Source organism: Schistocerca americana, chromosome 1 (assembly GCF_021461395.2).
Source record: "Schistocerca americana isolate TAMUIC-IGC-003095 chromosome 1, iqSchAmer2.1, whole genome shotgun sequence".
NCBI classification, from domain to species: Eukaryota; Metazoa; Arthropoda; class Insecta; order Orthoptera; family Acrididae; genus Schistocerca; species Schistocerca americana.
In genome coordinates this window covers 27,937,722-27,962,067 of record NC_060119.1, presented here as the reverse complement: position 1 = coordinate 27,962,067, position 24,346 = coordinate 27,937,722, and the positions used below count along the sequence as shown (strand labels likewise).

General features: G+C 47.4%; 1 protein-coding gene across 1 annotated transcript in view; it reads left to right on the top strand.

The window, feature by feature from the left end:
* The window catches only part of LOC124546206 (protein spinster), a 329,935-nt gene that overhangs the window by 175,752 nt on the left and 129,837 nt on the right, over positions 1–24,346 (top strand). The window lies entirely within an intron of this gene.

The window sequence follows — 24,346 nt, the reverse complement described above, 5'->3', positions numbered from 1 at the left end:
CTTCGGTACGTGTGACCTGTCAGAGTCGTATCTAGGCATATGAGGGGTGCGATATCACTCCAACTGCACACGACTCACACCATTACAGAGCCTCTACCAGCTTGAACAGTCCCCTGCTGACATGCAGGGTCCATGGATTCATGAGATTGTCTCCACGCCCGTACACGTCCATCCGCTTGATACAATTTGAAACGAGACTTGTCCGATCAGGCGACCTATTTCCAGTCATCTATAGCCAATGTCGGTGTTGACGGGCCAAGGCGAGGCGTAAAGCTTTGTGTCGTGCAGTCATCAAGGGTACACGAGTGCGCCTTAGGCTCCGAAAGCCCATGTCGATGACGTTTCGTTGAGTGGTTCACACGCTGACAGTTCTCGATTGCCTCGGCACTGAATTCTGCAGCGATTTGCGGAAGCGTTGCACTTATGTCACGTTGAACGAGTCTCTTCAGTCGGCGTTGGTGCGGTTTCATGCAGGTAGCAGAGATGCCGGAGATTTGATGTTTTACCGGATTCCTGATGTTCACAGTACACTCGTGAAATGACCGTACGGGAAAATCCTCACTTCATCGCTGCCTCGGAGATGCTGTGTCCCATCATTCGTGCGCCGACAATAACACCCAAGTTCACATTCGCATAAATCTAAATAACCTGCCATTGTAGCAGCAGTAACCGGCCTAACAACTGCGCCAGATACTTGTCTTATATGGGCGTTGTCGTATTCTGGCTGTTTATATGTGTCTGTATTTGAATGCCCATGCCTATAACCAGTTTCTGTGGCGCTTCAGTTTCTTTTCAGAAAACATACGAAAACCTTACAGTGTTCCAAGTAGTAAAAGGTACACGAATCCGTTAAAATGAAGGCGAGGGAAAGAAATATGTAACTTCATTTTGATATCTACCCACTACAAAGTTGTGTGTGTGTGTGTTCTGTAAAACTAGGGACTAGCGCTCAGACGTGAGTTCCGTGTCTGTCCCAGCCAGACGAGACGGCCGGAGGCGGCTGACGGAAGCGGCGTCGCGTAATGCCGGCTAGTTCGAGACCATGACGAGACCGGTTGTTACGTAGGCAGGCAGACAGGCAGGCGTTTAATGCCGCGACTCGGGGGAGCAGGTCCGTGGCACCGGACAAAAGCGGATCTTCGACTCGGCTCTCTCCGCTGCTGTCTTCCTGAGCACGGGGCTGGCGGAGCGGTGCTACTAATGGCCTCCCTCTGCTCTGCAGTTGGCCACGTACCGCCACAACAGTTGGAGTGGTGCTGGAGTTATATTGGTGAACCGCTAGCCCAGAATGTCTTCCACCGCTCAGCAGGGTTTAGCACGAGGCGCTACTGTACGAGGGAGTTGGAACGTTTGCGTCGAGCGACAGTTGTGCGGAATACACAGTTTTCGGCAGGTTAGCATACAGGCACACTAATAATTTGTTTCATGTCGAACAGTGTCGTTCAGCGTGCAGTAGTAGGGCTGGGAGTTATCGCTGAAACAAATGGTTTTCGGTCACCTTTTTTTTTCAGTTGGTTTCTGGAATGACCGGTTTGGATTCTGGAATGACCGGTTTGGTTTCTGGAATGACCGGTTTGGTTTCTGGAATGACTGGTTTGGTTTCTGGAATGACTGGTTTGGTTTCTGGAATGACTGGTTTGGTTTCTGGAATGACTGGTTTGGTTTCTGGAATGACTGGTTTGGTTTCTGGAATGACTGGTTTGGTTTCTGGAATGACTGGTTTGGTTTCTGGAATGACTGGTTTGGTTTCTGGAATGACTGGTTTGGTTTCTGGAATGACTGGTTTGGTTTCTGGAATGACTGGTTTGGTTTCTGGAATGACTGGTTTGGTTTCTGCAATGACCGGTTTGGTTTCTCGAATGACCGGTTTGGTTTCTCGAATGACCGGTTTGGTTTCTCGAATGACCGGTTTGGTTTCTCGAATGACCGGTATTCGGTTTTTTATACCTATTGATGTCTATAATAAACTTAGAACTCCCTCTGGGTTTGAAGATATGTAGAATCAAAATATTAAATTAATTAGGCAAATAAGACATCTTAGTCTGTCCACTGTACGCTGCTTTTCTCGAAAAGTGATAACTGGTTGACGACTATAAAAAAGTCAGCACTATTGTCGTATTACTTCTAACTTTTTGAGACTCTGTTCAAAAATCGTGCTGTAATTGAGGATCATACCACTATTTGGACACGCCGAGTAGTCACTGCTGAAGGTTGAAAACTGAGGTAAAAGAACTCCATTTTTCATGTTAATTTGTCAGTTTTCAAGGGTTACAAGCACATAAAGGCGCAATTCATAGAGACAGGCAGCAGACTGGCTGCTTTCTGTTTTTATCGTAACTATGAATGAGCTGTTAACATTTAAGTTTTCTTCTCATATTATGTGTGAAGTTTGTTGTGGTTTCTCCCATTCTTAATCTTTCAAAGGAAATGGAGCATTGTGCATTACTGATGCAGCACTCCGTAAAATACTTTCAAACTAGACACGTTGCCGTACTGTAATACAACTGAAGTCTGACGACGACAATGAGGACCTACCGTACAGACTTGCCCATTGCAATATTTCAAAGCATGCAAATTTTACGAATAAAAATTACTCGTTGTTTTAAAGAAAATTCCTTTAAAAACGAAACATTTTAGGACTGCTGGTACGGTTAATTGCTATTCCGCTTTTTTAACCCAGTTATTAGCAAACCATAAAACTCCCTGTTGTAACCGAGTCCAAACAAATACCGAAAAATAACAGTAATTAAGAACTAAAATACCTGTATCGTTTTTAACTGGTCGGTTTTACCCATTCCTTTGCTGTATTCTGTGTCACGTTTTACCAGGAATTAGTTGTAACGTATGTTGAAAGGTTGAAGAAACTGCGACCAGGCAGGTTTTTATAATTTATTTTGCTTTTACCGCTTTCAGGCTCATTCGTCCATCTTCAGAAGGCGGTTACATATGTATATTTATAAGGACGCCACTTCTGCATAAATTTATGCTTATAGGATGTAGGAACAGTATTCGAAAGGGTAACGCCAAAATTAATTGCCATAAAGTGATTCGCCGCAGTTCTTTCACACTTCGATTATACCAAGAATGACGGACTTGTAACATCCAATATGCATAAGATAATGTAACGTGTTCTGCTAAAACATGATTTAATTACGAGTCGGAGAATGAGTGGATGTACTTACATGTCACTTGCCTGCATTTCCGCTGCAATGATTCTGTATTCGCTGTCCACCTGTAGAGAGTTTGATTTTAAGGGACTCTGAAGAAGATTGCCGCGATGATTCCGTAGAAAAGGCATGGTGTTTGACATGGCTGAGCCAGTCTTCGTTATCAGGATTCAGTACAGACACGTTGGTTTTCAATACACTTTAAAAAAATCGTATCTTTCTCGCTTTTCGTTCGGTAGCAAAGCGCACAAAGCTGGATTAGTGATCCATTTCTCTCAAGAACTTGTAAGATCACGTAAAGTGTGAACAACTATCCAAACTGCCTATTCGAAATCATGAACGTTCCCCCGAGAAAGATGATTCACAGCTTGATAAATGTGAATTTTTGTTTTCGGTGGCAAACACTAATAATCTCACTTACAACCCCGTTGAGCCGGCCGGGGTGGCCGTGCGGTTCTAGGCGCTACAGTCAGGAACCGCGCGACTGCTACGGTCACAGGTTCGAATCCTGCCTCGGGCATGGATGTGTGTGATGTCCTTAGGTTGGTTAGGTCTAAGTAGTTCTAAGTTCTAGGGGACTGATGACCTTAGAAGTTAAGTCCCATACTGCTCAGAGCCATTTGAACCATTTTTTGAACAACCCCGTTGTCAGGTGCAGACAAAAAGTGGCTGCTATTGTTCATGAGTTATTTTCTCGAAAGAATACTCTTCGAGAATCTGTCGGATCTTCTATAGTGCGTTGCGTGTCCTGCTTCTGGTACAGCCTGTTTCGAGATCCACTACCTAAAGTGTCATGGACTCCACAGAAATGTCGACACGTTCCATCTGCGAAGAATTCCCTCTGCGTAAAGCCGTCTCAGCCGGCCGCTGTGGCCGAGTGCTTCTAGGCGCTTCAGTCCAGAACCGCGCTGCTGATACGGTCGCAGGTTCGACTCCTGCCTCGGGCATTGATGTGTGTGATGTCCTTAGGTTAGTTAGGTTTAAGTAATTCTAAGTTCTAGGGGACTGATGACTTCAGATGTTAAGTTCTACATCTACATTTATACTCCGCAAGCCACCCAACGGTGTGTGGCGGAGGGCACTTTACGTGCCACTGTCATTACCTGCCTTTTCTGTTCCAGTCGCGTATGGTTCGCGGGAAGAACGACTGTCTGAAAGCCTCCGTGCGCGCTCGAATCTCTCTAATTTTACATTCGTGATCTCATAATGGCTCTGAGCACTATGGGACTTAACTACTGTGGTCATCAGTCCCCTAGAACTTAGAACTACTTAAACCTAACTAACCTAAGGACATCACACACATCCATGCCCGAGGCAGGATTCGAACCTGCGACCGTAGCAGTCGCGCGGTTCCGGACTGCGCGCCTAGAACCGCGGCCGGCATGCGTGATCTCCTCGGGAGGTATAAGTAGGGGGAAGCAATATATTCGATACCTCATCCAGAAACGCACCCTCTCGAAACCTGGCGAGCAAGCTACACCGCAATGCAGAGCGCCTCTCTTGCAGAGTCTGCCACTCGAGTTTGCTAAACATCTCCGTAACGCTATCATGCTTACCAGATAACTCTGTGACGAAACGCGCCGCTCTTCTTTGGATCCTCTCTATCTCCTCCGTCAACCCGATCTGGTACTGATCCCACACTGATGAGCAATACTCAAGTATAGGTCGAACGAGTGTTTTGTAAGCCACCTCCTTTGTTGATGGACTACATTTTCTAAGGACTCACCCAATGAATCTCAACCTGGTACCCGCTTTACCAACAATTAATTTTATATGATCATTCCACTTCAAATCGTTCCGCATGCATACTCCCGATTCCATAGTGCTTAGAGGCATTTTGAAAGTCGTCACAAACTTGTTCACTAGTGATGGTACTTCTCGTAAGACTGGGCTCCCCTCGTGCTAGGAATCAGCTCGCCCTGGTTCTCATGGCGTGATTTACGATTTTCAACTTGATGACTTACTAATCATTTACGGAAACCGTAGAATTTGTACAGAAACACTTACACTCCTGCCTAGGAACCAGCTATTTGGACGACGACGGCAGTATCCTCACTGTGGCGTACTGAGATGTTCGTTAGATTATACTAGTACATCTACAATAGTATCTAAGAGTTCGGAGACCATCGGTTGAAGATGCCGTGTCCTGAATGAGATTTTCACTCTGCAGCGGGGTGTGCGCTGACATGAGACTTCCTGGCAGATTAAAATTGTGTGCCCGACCGAGACTCGAACTCGGGACCTTTGCCTTTCGCGGGCAAGTGCTCTACCATCTGAGCTACCGAAGCACGACTCACGCCCTCCCGAGTTCTAGTCTCGGTCGGGCACACAGTTTTAATCTGCCAGGAAGTTTCATGCCGTGTCCTCCTGAGACAGGTTACCTTGTAGGGCACTGCGGAAGCAAGCTTCAGAAGCAGTCTCATATGAGCGGACGGAAACGTTCGGATACTGATCGTAAATGTCCTCCTGGACTCATCACAGCACAATTATCATTTGCGTATGTGTTTTTATTTCGATTCTTTATCGTCGTTATCCAAAATCACTCCTCAGGAACGCTGCACGATATCTTCAGGGAGGTTTTTATTTCCAGGATGCTGTTCGTTTGCTCCAATGAGCTGCTGTCCCGTCAGCAGTATCGAAGAAAGAGCTGACTGTTACGGTACCGTAGTTAGAGCGAGTGTGGGAACTAGCAAAGCAGGAAGAAATGGGCCATTCGCCAGAGCTTTAATTAGCCTGGCGCTTAAAACAGTGTTATGCGGGGAAACTGCCGTAAAATGCTGAGGTATCCGATTTGCTCCTTGGTGGTCGTACAGTGTACCTCAACGGTCTGGCGACGAGCCAGGTTCGTGGTCCCGGTACTCGGAGTTGTCTGCACCACCGCGGTCGACAGGACCAACGTCCTGTGGGCTTACCTGGATCATGATCCTCTGTACAGCGGGAAATGTCTTAGTGGTACAAGATAGGGATGGGAAAAACCAACCGGTGAAAACTGATTCGCGTATTTTATAGTTCTGAATAACCGGTATTTTTTTCGGTATTTGTTTAACTGGTATTTCTCTGTACTTGTTTAGCCGGTATTTTTCGGTATTTGTTTTGTCTCGGTTACAACAGCCCTTTTTGTTTTTTACTGATAACGGAATAAAAAACTGAAATATCAGTTAGCCATAGCAGCAGTGGCAGCAAAAATTTTTAGTTTTTAAGCAGGTCCCTTTTTTTAAAAAAAAAAAAAAAAAAAGAAAGAAAGAAAGAAAGAAAAAGGTGATTTCATGCTGAGTAGATTCTCGCTGCCGTCGCCGGATGTCCGTGGTATTGTGCAATGGTTCCACCCCTACTCTGGAAATATTTTTACGAAGTGACGTAGCAATGAAATACAATGCTTCATTTGCGTAAAAGACTGCCATTTCTATGAAATAAAAACGAAGAGCTGACAATGGTAAGAGGGAGAAATTAAAAACTTAACAACAATTCATCAGTAGTGTGCATTAAAAATAGAAAATAGCTGACCTGCAGCCTCTGTCGACATAATATGTGTGTATCTGCTTGTAGCCCTTGAAAACGGACAAATTAACATGGGGAAATAGGCTTCTTGAACCTCAGTTTTCAGATTTTGGCGCTGACTATTCGTAGTGCCAAAATGATTCCCGATTACGATATGAGTTTTGCGGAGAGTTTCGAAAATTATAGTCAATAGCAGACTATTGGTGGTTCTTTGTACTGTGCAACAACATATTGCTTTCTGTGAAAAGCAGCGAAGGGTGGATGGACTAAGTTTTCTTTCATCTGCCTGTTTTGATTTTCATAGCTTGAAACTGACAGTGAAAATTTTAAATCTTTGATCATGTTCTACATTTATTAGGATAAATAATAAAAATAAAAAACCGAAAATCTGGTATTTGAGAAACCGCTTATTTTGACCGGTTTTAATACTTAGGTTAGACCGGCGTGGAGAAAAATCGATATAACCAAAACCCTCTCGTTTCAGCGATAACCGCCACCCTTGGCTCCACGTGGACATGCCGTTGGCCGACCTACTCACTGGAGCGGATCGTACGCTCAGGAGCCAAAGAAACTGGTACAGCTGCCCAACAACGTGTAGGGCCCCCGCGAGCACGCAGCAGTGCCGCATCACGGCCTGTCATGGACTCTACTAATGTCTCAAGTAGTCCTTGATGGAACCGACACCATGAATCCTGCATCGCTGTCCATAAATCCGTAAGGGTATGAGGGGCGGAGATATCTTCTGGACAGCACGTTGCAAGGCATTCCAGTTATGCTCAATAATGTTCATGTCTTAGGAGTTTTGTAGCCAGCGGAAGTGTTTAAACTCAGAAGAGTGTTCCTAGAACCACTCTGTAGCAATTCTGGACCTGTGGGGTGTCGCATTGTCCTGTTGGAATTGCCCAAGTCCGTCGGAATGCACGAAGGGCATGAATGGACGCAGGTAATAACGAGATGACTATTTACGTGTCACCTGTCAGAGTCGTATCTAGACGTATCAGGGGTCCCATATCACTCCAGCTGCACACACCCAATACAGAGGCTCTTCCCCCCCCCCCCCCCCCCCCCCACTAGCTTGAATGTCCTCTGCTGAGATGCAGGGTCCACGGATTCATGAGGTTGTCTCCAGACCGGCACACGTCCATCCGCTTGATACAACTTGAAACGAGACTCCTTCCACCAGCGCCGGCCGGTGTGGCCGTGCGGTTCTAGGCGCTTCAGTCTGGAACCGCGGGACCGCTGCGGTCGCAGGTTGGAATCCTGCCTCGGGCATGGATGTGTGTGATCTCTTTAGGTTAGTTGGGTTTAAGTAGTTCTAAGTCCTAGGGGACTGATTACCTGAGATGTTAAGTCCCATAGTTCTCAGAGCCAGTTGAACCATTTTGAACCTTCCACCAGGCAACTTGTTTCCAGTCATCAAGAGTCCAATGTCGGTCGCCTAGGCGAGGCGTAATGCTTTGCGTCGTACAGTCACCAAGGGCACATAAGTAGGCCTTTGACTGAGAAATCCCATATCGATTATTATGTTTAGTTGAATGGTTCGCACGCTACACTTGCTGATGTCTCAGCATTGAAATCTACTCCATTTTGCGGAAGATGATGATGATGATGATGATGTTTGGTTTGTGGGGCGCTCAGTTGCTCGGTCATCAGCGCCCGTACAAAGTCCCAATTTTTACACAGTCCAAATTTCAACGCAATCCCGTCGAGCTACTGTCACGGACGATGATGGTGAAATGATGACAACAAAAACACTCCTCCCCCCCCCCCCCCGGGCAGAGAAAATTCCCGACGCGGCCGGAATCGAACCCGGGACCCTAGACACTAGACCACGAGCTGCAGACAGTTTGCGGGGGGATTGCACTTCTGTCACGTTTAACGATTCTATCCAGTCGTCGTTGGTCCCGTTCTTGCAGGATCTTTTTCCAGCCGCAGCAATGTCGGAGATTCGATGTTTTTACCGGATTCCTGACATTTACGGAACACTCGTCAAATGGTCGTCCTTGAAAATCCCCACTTCATCTCCAGCTCGGAGATGCTGTGTCCTATCCCTCGTGCCTCGACTATAACATCATGTTCAAACTCACTTATATCTTGATAACTTGCCGTTATAGTAGCAGTAACCGATCTAACAACTGCTTCAGACACTTGTCTTGTATAGGCGTTGCCGACTGCAGCGCGGTATTCTGCCTGTATACTTATGTCTGTCTGAATACGCATGCCTATACCAGTTACTCTGTCGCTTCAGTGCGTAACGGCGCCTCCTGGAGGGTAGGTCCGGCTGGCGCTGCTATATCTGTCGCCAGTGGGGCTGGCACGCGCTGCGCCAGCCCGCAGGTCGGCCTTGCCTCAGGAGGCTGGGTGCTCCTCGCCAGGTGGCTGACGCAAGCCCGCCGTCTGGCCGCCATCGTCACGCCTGGCCGCTTTTTGTTCGCTCAGCCTCTCCGTCCCCTGGCCGACGGCTGTATCCACTCACCCGCTGTGCAGGCAGATGGGCCAGCGTCGCGGCGCCTCCTCCAAGCACAGCCGGAGTGTCAGATGAGACACGCGCGGTTCAAGGCGCTACAGTCAAACTGCCGCGAGAAACACAAGCTGCAACGTACGTGCAGATGCTAGCCGAGCCTGCAGGTGCCGCTGTTCCGTCTGACCAAGAAAGGATCTTGTGTAACGTGCCCAGTAGGTTGCATGTGTCAGTCGTGGTCACAACACTGTTGCGTGTTCTTGTGAGAACGTGTATCGGAGCTAAAAGAATTCGAACGTGGGCAAGTTGTTGATGCTGCTGCGGTGAGTGCTTCCGTAACCACGGCAGTCGAAGTGTAAATGAATCTAACGTATTGCGCATACCTAAGAAAAGAAATCCAGTACTGTATGACAAACCTCTGGAAACAGTGTCTGCCGTAAAATACATGCAGGACGAGCGTAAATGGAATGTTCACATAAAAAAACAGATTCGTAGGAAGAGTCTTTAAGGAAATGAAACATATCCACGAAGGAAGTGGCTTATAAGGCGCTAGTTAGGCCAGTTCTAGATTATTGTTCATCTGATGTGATTCTTGAAGTTTTCCCGGCGTACTGAATTTTCTATGACATTTCGGGATTTCAGCCGCATCACGTTGACTTCTTGCCACGATATTTCGTCTGGCAATCGTCCAGCCATCTTCAGGTGAGTGTCCATCACTGGAACTTCAAGTTCCCGGAGTCAACTTGATAGGAAAAAATTGGCGCGAAAACGCATGCGCATTGGCCTCCGTCACAGGAGCGTCCTCTATCGAAATCCGCGCCCTCTGGAGCTACTGCTGTTCTATCTGTGGAGTGCAGACGCACGCGTAAAGGTGAAAACTACATGTCCGCCCTCAGTCTGAATGCGCGCCCACGTCGCTAAAAGCAGACGCCAGATGTCGCCAGACGTGTCATTGTGAAGGAACTGTCCTCTCTCTCAGAGAAAATTAGAGAGATCACCGGGTACCAGACCTTGCCCAGCTGAAAAGCGCCATCACTATTTATAAGATTTTGCGCCAGGCCTAGCTCCACAGATTCTTTAATTACTGAATCCCAAAAAATTTTCGCTGGGGCCAAGATTTTCGTGGCAGAAAAATCCATAGCGTGTCCTGTGGTAATACATTGCTCAGCTACGGCCGACTTACTGGGCTGCGAAAGGCGAGTGTGGCGTTCGTGTTCGACGCACCTTTCACGTACTGTGCGTGTCGTCTGACCGATGTAAGCTTTGCCACACTGGCAAGGAATTTCATAGAGCCCGGCCTTCCGCAGACCCAGATCGCCCTTTACTGAACCGAGAAGGGCACTAATCTTCGCCGGTGGCCGGAAGATTACTTTAACTTGATCTTTCGTTAGGATCCTGCCTGTTTTAGATGAAAAGTTGCCGACGTATGTAAGGAACACCCTGGACTTGAATAGCTCCTTATCTTCTTGATGTTGTGGGTGGTCACGATTCTTCCTTCTTAGCGCTGTTCTAATCTGATACGGAGAGTAACCACTGCCTGTGAACACCGACTCTAAATGTTCCAACTCATTGTTCATCTAGCTGGGATCCCTAACAAGCAGGATTAATACAAGAGATGGGGAAGACCCAACGAAGAACGGCGCGTTTCGTCACGAGATCGTTGAGCCGGCGCGAGGGCGCTGTAGAGATGTTCAACAAACTCCATTGGCAGACGTTACAAGAGAGCCGCTCTGCGTCACAAAGAGATTTACTATTCAAATTTCGAGAGAGCACTTTCCGGAAAGAGTCGGACAACATATTACTTCCCCTACATACGTCTCGCGTTATGACCGCAAGGAGAAAATTTCGAAAAATTAGAGGCAACACAAACGCTTGCCGACAGTCATTCTTCTCACGCGCTATACGCAAGTGGATCAGGATTGGAGCGCTCAGTTAGTGGTACAGCAAGTACCCTCCGCCACGCACCATTAGGTGGCGTGCGGGGTATGATGTATATGTGTTTCAAGCGGCATCGTATCGAAGATTCATTCCGTATACAGGGAAAGCGGAAGAAACGTCATCCGCCGAGTTACAGCGCGGGCAAAATCGTGATCGTGACACAGTGTCATCGAAGAGGATTGTGGCGAATAGTAAGAGGAAAGTCACTCCAGAACATAATGTCACTATCGCGAACCTATCCAGCACCGAAACAACACCAAGCGAGCTCTGGATGGAATACAGGGTGAGCTGGAATTCCAGAACCACTCACCAGTGGTGCAAATGTCCGTAACAGGAAAACGTGGACGCCATGAAAATTTTGCTGGTAAGTTTTCGTGGGACCAAACTGCTGAGCTCATCGGTCCCTAAACTTACACAGCAATCAATCTAACTTAAACTAACGTACGCTAAGGACAACACACACACACACACACACACACACACACACACACACACACACACACACACATGCGCAATGGAGGACTCAAATCTCAGACTGGGGGAGTAGCGCAAACCGTGGCAAGGCCCCCTAGACTGCACGGCTACGCCGCGCGGCTGAAGCCATGAAACGTGGGCTGTGGGGCGATGGAAGAAATCATTTGTTCGGATGAGTATTGTCACACTATTTGCAACTTCTAGCCAAGTTTGTCTTAAAACTGAAACATGGAGAGGGTTCGGTGGTGATTCGGGCCGCCATATCGCGGTATCCCGTGAACCGTACGTTTACTGTGCAAGATCGCATTACTACCAAGGATTATGCGACCATTTTGGCTGGTCAGGTGAACCCCGTGCTACAATGTTTGTTCCTCAGTGGTGAGGCCGTCTTCCAAGACGACAGGGTCCCCTGTTCACACAGCTGTCATCGCCCACGATTGGTTTTGTGAGCGCGAGGATTAAATTTCGCATCCTGTCTGGCCGCCACAGTCACCAGACCTCATCATTATAGAGCCTCCGTGATCTACTTCGGAGAAAAGGGTACCTCATTGCCACCCACCTCCCTTATCGGCACCTGAACTTGCAACTATTACTGAGACTGTATTCATCCAGTACTTCACAATTCGATCACTTCCAACAAACTTCACACATAATTTCATACCTTTCAGATTTTTTTTTCTCGCTGACACCTACCGTCACCGCAGAATAATGGAACGAAAAAAAATTGTCAGTTACTACATTTTCGGTATTCATCCAACAAAACTTCACTTTATTTATTACGAACTTCGTTCGCAGCACATTTTGCAGAGGCGCCCACATAAAACACTTCTCTTTAGCGGTACATCTTAAGAGGTTCATTTAGTAATGGGGTCTTGTCATAAACGTACCTAAAACAGAATATCTGAAAGTGGGAGAAAATACTGTTAACGACTTACAGCTCGGTTCTGATACTGTTAAAGGGTGTCATAATTGGGAGTGACACTGTCGTCCAATGGTACAAGTATGGATGATGTAAACAATAAAATAGGCGAGGGCAACCGAGCCATAAAACAACTAAATGGTATTCTCTGGAACAAAAACATAACGCGCAGAACTAAACATACTATCGACTACCCAATTATTGAAAGTATCACAGCATATGGTGCAGAGTTGTGGGAACTAATCAGAAATTATAGGATCAGAGAGGTTATGAATGTCAGAAGCACAATCCTAGACTACATAGAAAGGAAGCGCCTACTCTGGTATGGTCACTTACAGCGTATGCCAGACACAAGATGGCCAAAACGGGTGTGGCAATGGACTCCACATCAAAGAAAAAAGCGCGGTAGACCTGCGAGATGCTGGAGAGACGACGTCAGCGAAGCAATGGCTGCGAGAGATCTCAATGAAGGAGACTGGAATGACCGCGAGCGATGGAGATTAGGATGCGAGAGGCGGCGGCAGCCGTAGAAACCTCGCTCATAAAAAAATAAGTAACTCAGTTGTCAAGGCAGGATCCGCACTTGTTATTGAGATCGGGCCCTTGACCACTGTCATCTGACATCCTTCTATCGCGAGTGAAAGGAACGTTATTGTTTCCGCGTGGAGCTTCCACAGACAGACTTCTTCCCAGTATCACACAGCGTAGCATCATGCAGTTCCCAAAGGAAGAGTCGATCCTCCTTTGACGAAATCTGAAGTCTGCGAATTCAATTAAGCCGAAATTACGCACCTACATCTACGCGAAGCAGCTACTTGAGTCTCGTTCTGGGAGTAGATGCCGTAGATGCCGTACAGCGCCTCTCCATCGTACTGGGCCTTGCTGTCTACCTACACTACTGGCCATTAAAATTGCTACACCACGAAGATGTCGTGCTACAGACGCGAAATTTAACCAAGAAGATGCTGTGATATGCAAATGATTAGCTTTTCAGAGCATTCACACAAGCTTCGCGCCGGTGGCGACACCTACACCGTTCTGACATGAGGAAAGTTTCCAACTGACTTCTCATACACAAAGAGCAGTTGACCGGCGTTGCCTGGTGAAACGTTGTGATGCCTCGTGTAAGGCAGGAGAAATGCGTGCCATCACGTTTCCGACTTTGATAAAGGTCGGATTGTAGCCTATCGCGATTCGGGTTTATCGTATCGCGACATTGCTGCTCGCGTTGGTCGAGATCCAATAACTGTTAGCAGAATATTGAATCGGTGAGTTCAGGAGGGTAATACGGAACGCCGTGCTGGATCCCAACGGCCTCGTATCACTAGCAGTCGAGATGACAGGCATCTTATCCGCATGGCTGTAACGGATCGTGCAGCCACGTCACGATCCTAGAGTCAACAGATGGGGACGTATGCAAGACAACAACGATCTGCACGAACAGTTCGACGACGTTTGCAGCAGCGTGGACTATCCGCTCGGAAACCATCGCTGCGGTTACCCTTGACGCTGCATCACAGACAGGGGCGCCTGCGATGGTGTACTCAACCACGAACCTGGGTGCACGAGTGGCGAAACGTCATTTTTTTTTCGGATGAATGCAGGTTCTGTTTACAGCATAATGATGGTCCCTTCCGTGTTTGGCGACATCTCAGTGAACGCACATTGGAAGCGTGTATTCGTCATCGCCACACTGGCGTATCACCCGGCGTGATGATATGGGGTGCCATTGGTTACACGTCTCGGTTACCTGTTGTTCGCATTGACGGCACTTTGAACAGTGGACGTTACATTTCAGATGTGTTACGACCCGTGGCTCTACCCTTCATTCGATCCCTGCGAAACCCTACATTTCAGCAGGATAATGCACGACCACATGTTGCGGGTCCTGTACGGGCGTTTCTGGATACAGAAAATGTGTGGTGTCACAGCCAGACACCACACTTGCTAGGTGGTAGCCTTTAGATCGGCCGCGGTCCATTAGTATACGCCGGACCCGCGTGTCGCCACTGTCAGTAATTGCAGACCGAGCGCCACCACACGGCAGGTCTAGAGAGACGTCCTGGCACTCGCCCCACTTGTACAGCCGACGTTAATAGCAATGGTTCACTGACAAATACGCTCTCATTTGCCGAGACGATAGTTAGCATAGCCTTCAGCTACATTTGCTACGGCCTAGCAAGGCGCCGTATTCAATTGATAATTAATATTATGAAGCATGTACCGTAACGAGAGATGTTCTACAATTGTGGATTAAAGTTAAGTATTATGTCAACTACGTACTTTATTTACAATTCTCAAGATATTGTCCTGTTCCAGACCTCACGCCAGTCAGCGTGTAATTAAACGCGTGCCTTTCGGCTACCCGTCCTAGTGGATTGGCTGTCGGGTCAGTCCACTACAAAATGTTCGACTGCTGCCCTGGCCAGCACATTCTCCAGATCTCTCACCAACTGAAATGGTCTGGTCAATGGTGGCCGAGCAACTGGCTCGTCACAATACGCCAGTCACTACTCTTGATGAACTGTGGTATCGTGTTGAAGCTGCATGGGCAGCTGTACCTGTACACGCCACCCAAGCTGTGTTTCAGTCAATGCGCAAGTGTATCACGGCCGTTATTACGGCCAGAGGTGGTTGTTCTGGGTACTGATTTCTCAGGATCTATGCACCCAAACTGCTTGAAAATGTAGTCACATGTCACTTCTAGTATAACATATTTGTCCAATGAATGTCTGTTTATCATCCGCGTTTCTTCTTGGTGTAGCAATTTTAATGGCCAGTAGTGTATATGTTGTGCGCTGTTTTGTGATACTGTTGTGTAGGATTAACTACTTAGCGTGCGGATTATTGGCCTCGGTGCTGCTCCAGTATCTCCCATAAGCTGACAACACGTATCGCAGTAGAGATGTGCGATGATACACTGAGAAGTCATGGGATAGCGATATGCAGATATACAGATGGCGGTAATATCGCGTACGCACGGTATAAAAGGGCAGTGCACTGGCAGAGTTGTCATTTTCACTCAGGTAATTCATGTGAAAAGGTTTCCGACTTGATTATGTCAGTACGACGGGAATTAATAGACTCTGAACGCGGTATGGTAGTTGGAGCTAGACGCATGGGGCATTCCATTTCGGAAATCTTTAGTGAATTTAATATTCCGAGATCACAGAGTGTGCCGAGAATACCGAAATTCAGGCAATGCCTCTCACCATGGACAAAGCAGTGGTCGACGGCTTTAATGATCGAGACCAGCGGAGTTTGCGTGCAGTTGTTTGTGCTAACACACAAGCAACACTGCCTGAAATAACCACAGAAATCAATGTGGGACATACGACGAACGTATAGATTAGGGCAGTGCGGAGAAATTTGGCGTTTATGGGCTATGGCAGCAGACGACCGATACGAGTGCCTTTACTAACAGAATGATGTCGCCTCTACAATGCTTCTCCTGGTCTGGGCTCATGACCATAGCGGTTGGACCGTGGACGGCTGGAAAACCGTGGACTGGTCAGATTAGTCACGATTTCAGTTGGTAGGAGTTGATATTAGGGTTCGAGTGTGGCGCTGACACCACGAAGCCATGGACACAAGTTGTTCAAAAATGATTCCAATGGCTCTGAGCACTATGGGACTTAACATGTGTGGTCATCAGTCCCCTAGAGCTTAGAACTACTTAAATCTAACTAACGTAAGGACATCACACACATCCATGCCCGAGGCAGGATTCGAACCTGCCACCGTAGCGGTCACGCGATTCCAGACTAAAGCGCCTAGGACCGCACGGCCGCACCGGCCGGCGACACAAGTTGTCAAGAAAGCACTGTGCAAGCTGGTGATGGCTCCATAATGAATTGGGTTGAGTTTGCATGGAATGGACTGGGTGCTCTGGTCCAACGGAACCAATTATTGACTGGAAATAGGTATCTTCGGCTACTTGGAGACAATTTTCAGCCATTAATGGACCTCCTGTTCCCAAAAACGGTGCGTCATGTCAAAAAAATGTTCAAATGTGTGTGAAATCTTATGGGACTTTAACTGCTAAGGTCATCAGTCCCTAAGCTTACAAACTACTTGACCTAAATTATCCTAAGGACAAACACACACACACACCCATGCCCGAGGGAGGACTCGAACCTCGGCTGGGACCAGCCACACAGTCCATGACTGCAGCGTCCTAGACCGCTCGGCCAATCCCGCGCTGCGTCATGTCACTGGACCACAGTTGCTCGCGACTGGTTTGAAGAACATTCTAAACAGTTCGAGAGAACGATTTGGCCATCCTGATGGTCCGACATTTATGGGATATGGTGGACATGTCAGTTCGTGCACAAAATCCTGCACTGACAACACTTTCGCGATTATGGATAGGTATAGAGGCAGCATGGCTCAATATTTCTGCAGGAGACTTCCAAAGACTTGTTGAGTCCATGCCACGTCGAAATGTTGCACTACGCGGGGCAAAAAGAGGTCCTACTCGATATTGGGAGGTATCGCACGACTTTTGTCACCTCAGTAAATTACCGGGAGAGGGTAAGGCATTGGTTAAATCACGAGAGAAACCGGTTTCAGATCCACTTCCTGTCGTCAGATTAAAGCTTTACAAAGTTCGCTTCGGGTGAGTGATCGGATTTTCTTTTTGAAAGGACACCTGCCGTCTACTACTTCATACTGCCCCGTCCCCTTTCCACGACCACCGCTGCTGTTCGTGCCAACTCTCGTGGCCTCGACGTCAACGGTGACATAAATCCTAATTTTCGTTGATTACGTCACACTTTCCCGAGTGTTACAGTCTGTCGTTCCTTTTTAAGTGAACCGCGGTGATAATGAGAACGTCTTGGAAAAGTCATACTATCGCTGTTTGTGAAGTCGTTCATAGTGAACTAACCTTCAAAGGTATCAGTTTTAAATGTCGCGTTGTAGCGACCTACAGGGAGCCGTTAAGTCAGTATTCTGAATGTTATCGGCTTCGTAGTAAAAGGAACGTTTTTAGTTTACTAGGCATTCTTCGGTCCGTAATGTACTAGAAAGTGAAAGGGGCGGATGAAAGAAGGTAGAACTAAACACCTGCGCTTCCTTGTGGATGTTGACGTTATTGTACGCGTACGGTAGTCGGCAAATACTGCGCCGGTGTTTACAGGTACGCTTCTAAAGGAAGTTGACCGTTCATTGACGGCGGTTTATGTGACTGGGAGTCCCGTACTTCCGGTTCCGTCGGCACGGCAGAGGGCCCCACCATGTCGCGTGCGGTGTATTTATACGCGCCGGGGTCCGGAATGCCGACGGAACTCCGCTTGATTCAGACAGTATATTTTCGGACAAGTGCTGGCGCGCCAGCCCAGTCTGACATTTCCAAATTGAGCGCCGTTCGGGCGAGAGTTTCTGTAGGGTCTCAGCAGCGTCCTTAAACCCAGCACTGAAAATGATACTTCAGTTTCGCACGATCGTACACAGTAATCCGAGGAAAGACTCTACGCTTGGCTTAACGCGAGAGTTTGTATTTTTTTGGATAAATGGTAGATGCAAACTTTATTTCTTTAATCAGCGGAGATTAAAGGAAAAATTAGTTCAATCACGTTGAACATAAAGTACTGTAGCAATAGAGAAATAAAAATAGCGACAACAGAAAAAATGGTTCAAATGGCTCTGAGCACTATGGGACTCAACTGCTGTGGTTATCAGTCCCCTAGAACTTAGAACTACTTAAACCTAACTAACCTAAGGACATCACACACATCCATGCCCGAGGCAGGATTCGAACCTGCGACCGTAGTAGTCGCACGGTTCCGGACTGCGCGCCTAGAACCGCGAGACCACCGCGGCCGGCAACAACAGAAACTCAAGAGAAATTAAATAAATATAATTTTGCGCCCTACCCATATAAAGTATTGCTTGACCAAAAATGCTGTAAATTGAAACTTCGTAGCAGATTAAAACTGTGTGCCGGACCGAGACTCGAAATCGGTACCTTTACCTTTCTCGGGCAGGTGTTCTAACATCTGAGCTACCCTAGCACGACTCGCGCCCGGTACTCACAGCTTTACTTCCGCCAGTACATCGTCTCCTACCTTCCAAACTTCACAGAAGCTGTCCTGCAAACCTTGCAAGACTAGCACTTCTGGAAGAAAGGATATTGCGAACACAGGGCTTAGCCACACGCTGGGGGGTGTTTTCAGAATGAAATTTTCACTCTGCAGCGGAGTGTGCGCTGACATGAAACTTGCTTCAGAAATGCTGGTCATGCAAGGTTTACAGGAGAGCTTCTGTGAAGTTTGGGAAGAAGGAGACGAGGTACTGGCGGAACTAAAGCTGCGAGGACGGGTAGCTCAGATAGTGAAGCACTTGGCCGCGAAAGGCAAAGGTCCCGAGTTCGAGTCTCGGTCCGGCACACAGCTCTAATCTGCCAGGAAGTTTCACGTCAGTGCTGCAGAGTGAAAATTTATTTCTGATGTTGTAAATTGATCACACAGGTACACTGTTTCTCCGACGTCGTCAGGCTAGGAGTGGGAAAAACCGCTTAAAACCGGTACTATTACTATAGTTCTCTGTAACCGGTATTTATTTGTCTCGGCTATATCAGGTGTTCTTTTATTTTTTACTAATAGCCGAGTAAAAAACCGAAATATAGATGAGCCATAGCAGCAGGCCTAAAGCTTTCCGGCAGTGAACGCAGTGTGTGTAGTGGGGCGATCACTCTGTTGTAGAAATAATTCAAAAGCCAAGACCCCTTAAATACTGTCTACTGGATAACCGGTTTCAAGACACTACAGGTGCCACCATCGGATCTGAATGTAGCTTAACATTTAAAAACCATTTGGATATAACAATACATGAACAGACCAGCTGCATTCAGATCCGATGATGGCAACTTTAGCGAGTTGGAACCGGTTATCCAGTAAACAGTATTTAAGCGATCTTAGCTTTTGAATTATTACTAAAGCTTTTCGTTTTAAAATAACCTTTTTCAAAAGAGAAGTAATTTTTATTCATAAAATTTACGTTGGTTTCAACTACCGCGTTATCACAGAAAACGGAAATGCGATCAGTGCTGTTTTAATGACAATGCTGACAGGAACGAGAAAGAAACACATGGCATAAGAATTGGCACAGCGTTGCTGAAACAATAGCGTGCCAGTTGCCCCGTGCTGTGGGCTAATGTACGCGTGTACTTTCAGCTTGTAGGACTTTCCCCCTCGTGGCATATAAAGTAGTTTGTCGCCGGGATCCGTTGTATTGCAGAATGGCACCAACCGTCATTCATAGTATGCAATGCAAATAGAGAGTAGATGAACTGCTGCCTGTGTCCACATAATACGCCTTTATCTGCTTGTAGTCCCTGAAAACGGACAAATTAACACGAAAAACAGAGTTCTTCGACCGCAGTTTTTCTGCTTTAGCAGAGGCAATTCGTTACGCCCTAATTGTGGTATGATCCCCGATTACAACATGATGTATGAACAGTGATTCAAACCATTAGAATCAATGGGAAAATGGTAGTGATTTTGTTGTATTTAGCCACTTTTCGAGAAAAGGGCGAACAGTGGACGGACTGCAATTTCACTCGGGCTTGTACACGATCTTTTATCATGACTCGTCTGCAAAAGGGGTTCGGTTGTGCACAGTTGCATTCGCGCCCTATATTGGGTAAATAGCCAGCCTAAATACAGCAGTGAATGAATTCAAGTATTTATCTAAATCACATCCACAAAACAAACTGATGGCCACGTGATACTATGTCGGCGACTCTTAGCCGCACCGACCTTACCGCACCGACGGACCACGATCAAAAAACCACGACATTTGTGCCCTATCCTCTGTCCTGTGTCCGGTCACGTGACACTACATTAGTCAATTACATTATATCTAAACATGGCCATCATGCATTTACAATGTTATAATATTAAAATACGTAAAACTAAATACCTTATATTATTTTGTAGACAATCATCAGATTATTTACATATTTAAGGGCACTCCACTTTTTGGCACTTTCACCCCTCTTCTTTTGTTTAATCACGTCTTTGCCTAAAAGGAGTGGCATACGAAATACTCATTTTGCTCTACATAGATCGAAAACTGAACAGTACCTTCACAATAAAAGACAATAACTTATTATGCAGAGGTTCTCAAACATCCTTACAACTTAATTTTTATATAAAATATGTTCTTTAATGTCCAAAATGTTATCCCTGCTACTATGCCTTAGAGCTATTTTGAAGAGCTTTCATGTTTATGGAGTATTCCCATTTCAGTGATCAGATACCCAGAAAATCCAATGATTAGCAAGACAAGCACACCCTACTTTATTATCATATGTACCGAGTTACGCACTGCGACATAGGCAATTATGTAACTAAGTAATTCAGTGTGAAACTGTTATATGCTGCCTCCTCTCTTTATCAAGAAGGTGACTCCATAAATATATTGACTTGTGCTTGCTACACCCCAACTGTTCTTCCACAGTAAGCATTACCACATCCAGCAAATTAGTTATACTATTACAGTATCCTTGTAACCTCACAGGACTGCGTTTTCTTTTATTTGCCTATTTAATTTAATATTTTGATTGTATGCATGTATGTATGTACACAATGAGAGAGAGAGAGAGAGAGAGAGAGAGAGAGAGAGAGAGAGAGAGAGAGAGAGAGAGAGAGACGAAATTTTTCAATCTTAATTCGATTTTTTACGTTTAATACAGGAAATAATATAGGAATTAACGACTGGAAATCGGTTAATTCAGAATCCAGTTGAGCGATTTTTACAGTCAGGTTAAACTTGCATGGGAAAAAAGAACGGATGTAACAAAAACCCAGTCGTTTGAGCGGTAACCGGCTTCCCTACTTCAGGCTCCTGCTGCTTACGTGAGCACGATTTTAGCCGCCTCGTTCATGAAGACGAACTATTATTTAACGTACCGCAATCGTAACATGGGCACCAGCACGGAACTTTGACGTTTTTACGTGACTGTCTCAAAAAGTGTCTGTCGTTTAACCATGTACGCCTCTCAGTTTTTCCAGGTTATGGTTTTTTTTGGTGTTAAGTAAATAAAAATATTGTTACTTTGTGTAAAGTGTTTCTGTGCTTTAAAATACATACTTAAAAGTTCGTAAATACTAACAAATTTGTTACGCGTCCTGTACCAGTACGATACACTACTTCGTAGCCCACGACGCTTACTCGCGCTCCACTGGGAGTCTGGGAGATGGCCGCGTCGAATCGTGCCTGTGGAACAGATTTCATCACAAGCCCGGCACGTGGAGCAGTCGGGCTGGAGGAGGGTACAGTACAGCTCTGCCCAGAGTCAGGTGTGTCGACCGTGAAGGAAATACGTTTAAGCTAGTCTCTAGTGCGCCATCTCAGACGAATGGATATTAGTATGTCTAGTTCCGAAACGTTTTCTTGAGTTTCTTCCACGATCTTGTACAGTGCGTGAAAGATGTAATTCCCTAACGAGTTACGAGAGAGAGAGAGAGAGAGAGAGAGAGAGAGAGAGAGAGAGAGAGAGAGAGAGAGAGAAAATTTGGTCCCTTGTTTTTACGTGGGTGAAAGTCCTGTAAGTAATTAGGGCGCTTGTACCAGGTGATTCAAAAGGAAAGAACAGATTTCAGTTGTTTATCACTGACAAACTATGAAAGATAGAAACACAGTACGCACGTTGCTGGACAGAGGAGGGTTCAAAGTTTCGACACTGCTGCGCTTTTGTTTGTCTGTAGCAACATGGCGACTACACCATAAGGAGAGTGTTGGAACTTGCGCGAAGTCAATCCATCGCTCTATTGCAAAGGGCCGTCCGCCGTTGCTTCACAAAGAAGCAGCCTCCGCACAAATAGATTTATGACACGATAAAAAATTCTTGGAAGTTGGTATGGCGTGTTCTGAAACGACGCCTGCGTACGAAGCCTTACAAGTTACAGTTACTGCAGCAACTGCGTCCCGGCGACCATAATACAAGCTGCGAATTTTGCATTTCAGTTCTCCAGAACATGACAGGGGACACATTTTGCAGATTAGAAGCGTGTATTCGCCATCGCCATACTGGCGCATCACCCGGCGTGGTGGTATGGGGTGCCATTGGCTACACGTGTCGGTCACCTGTTGTTCGCACTGACGGCACTTTGAACAGTGGACGTTACATTTCAGATGTGTTACGACCCATGCGAAACCGTGCATATCAGCAGGATAATGCACTACCGCATGTTGCAGGTCCTGTACGGGCCATTCTGGATAGAGAAAATGTTCGACTGCTGCCCTGGCCAGCACATTCTCCAGATCTCTCACCAACTGAAAAGGTCTGGTCAATGGTGGCCGAGCAACTGGCTCGTCACCAATACGCCAGTCACTACTCTTGATGAACTGTGGTATCGTGTTGAAGCTGCATGGGCAGCTGTACCTGTACACGCCATCCAAGCTCTGTTTGACTCAATGCCCAGGCGTATCAATGTCGTTATTGCGGCGAGAGGTGGTTGTTGTGGGTACTGATTTCACAGTGAAAATGTAATCACATGTCAGTTGTAGTGTATTATATTTGTCCAATGAATACCCGTTTATCATCTGCATTTCTTCTTGGTGTAGCAATTTTAATGGCCAGTAGTGTAATTCCTGTCATGCTCCGCCGCGAACCGAGCAGTTTGAACGTTCTAACGGAAACTGTTCAGAAGTTATCACGATTTTATTTCATATAGTTCAATAACTGCCACGCTGTGTACCTTACACGGCAGGTGGAATAAATGGTCATGGCGGGCTCTGCCTCGATGCATCGGCTTGACGTCAGGGAGGGGCAAGTTGGACAGCATGTCGCAAGCCAGACGTACTCGCTCTGCTAATTTGGTACCACGCAGCAAAGTGTTCCTCACTTAGGCGTAACTAGTTCCTCTACGGACACGTGGATTCCCTCTGTGCCGATGCAGCTACCTCTATCGGGTGTTCCTCCTTTTCTCTGGGTCAGAGATGCTCCTAGTTGCCGTTAGTGTTGCGCGCGGATCTCATTGGAATCGGAGGAACGCAGCGATGTCTCCCCGCCGAATGCCCTTAATGCACATCGAGTACGCACAGTCGAGCTATTCCGAACGACAGCGTGTCTTGCAGGAGCAGTGGAGCGGTGCGACAGAGCAAGCGCCAAGTAGCAGACACGGAGGGCAGAGTTAAGCGGGCGCCTGTATAGGGGCCACCCTCGGGCAGCGGCAGCACCAGAGACGAGACACGCGCCTCCGGGGGTCGCGCTACCATAGACTGGGCGCTCTCGGATAAACGCGGACAGTAAGGGCTCGTTCTGTTCTGAAATTCTCAGCGGCCCCGCCCTAATGGGCCCAGAGTGCTCCGAAACCCTCCGGCGGGAATATTTTAAGCGGCTTTCGGCGGCCGTCCGAAAATTTCTCGGTAGAGCGGAGGCGGGTCGGTGCTGTGCGCGGGAGCAGCGTCCCGTGGCGTGGCGTGGCGCGGTGTGACGCCAGGGTGTGGGGGGCTGCGTCACTAATTAGGCCGGCGGTTATCTCGGCAGGAAAAAAGCGGCGAGCGGCCGACGGCCACGGAAAGCCGTGCGCCGTGAGCCGTAAGCCCTGCGTGGGTTTCGTCCCGGCGCCGGGCGCGCCCTCTCTCCCTGTACTCTGCCTGCCGCGTACCGCAGGGGCGAGGAACCCGGCGCGGCTAAACATAGGACACGGCAGCAGGGCGCAGGGCCCGCGTAGCCGCCGCCGCCGCCGCCGCCGCCGCCGCCGCCGCCGCCGCCGCCTTCAGCTGGGCCCGTCTCACGCGCAGCTAGCTTCGGCTCTTTTAAGTGTGCTAGGTGTCGCGCTGCGCTGTTGGCCAGGTAGGAGGCGGTGGGGACGATTGGCTGGCTCGCCGAACACTGCGCGCATTATGCCGTCCCCTCACGACACGTGAAGACGAACG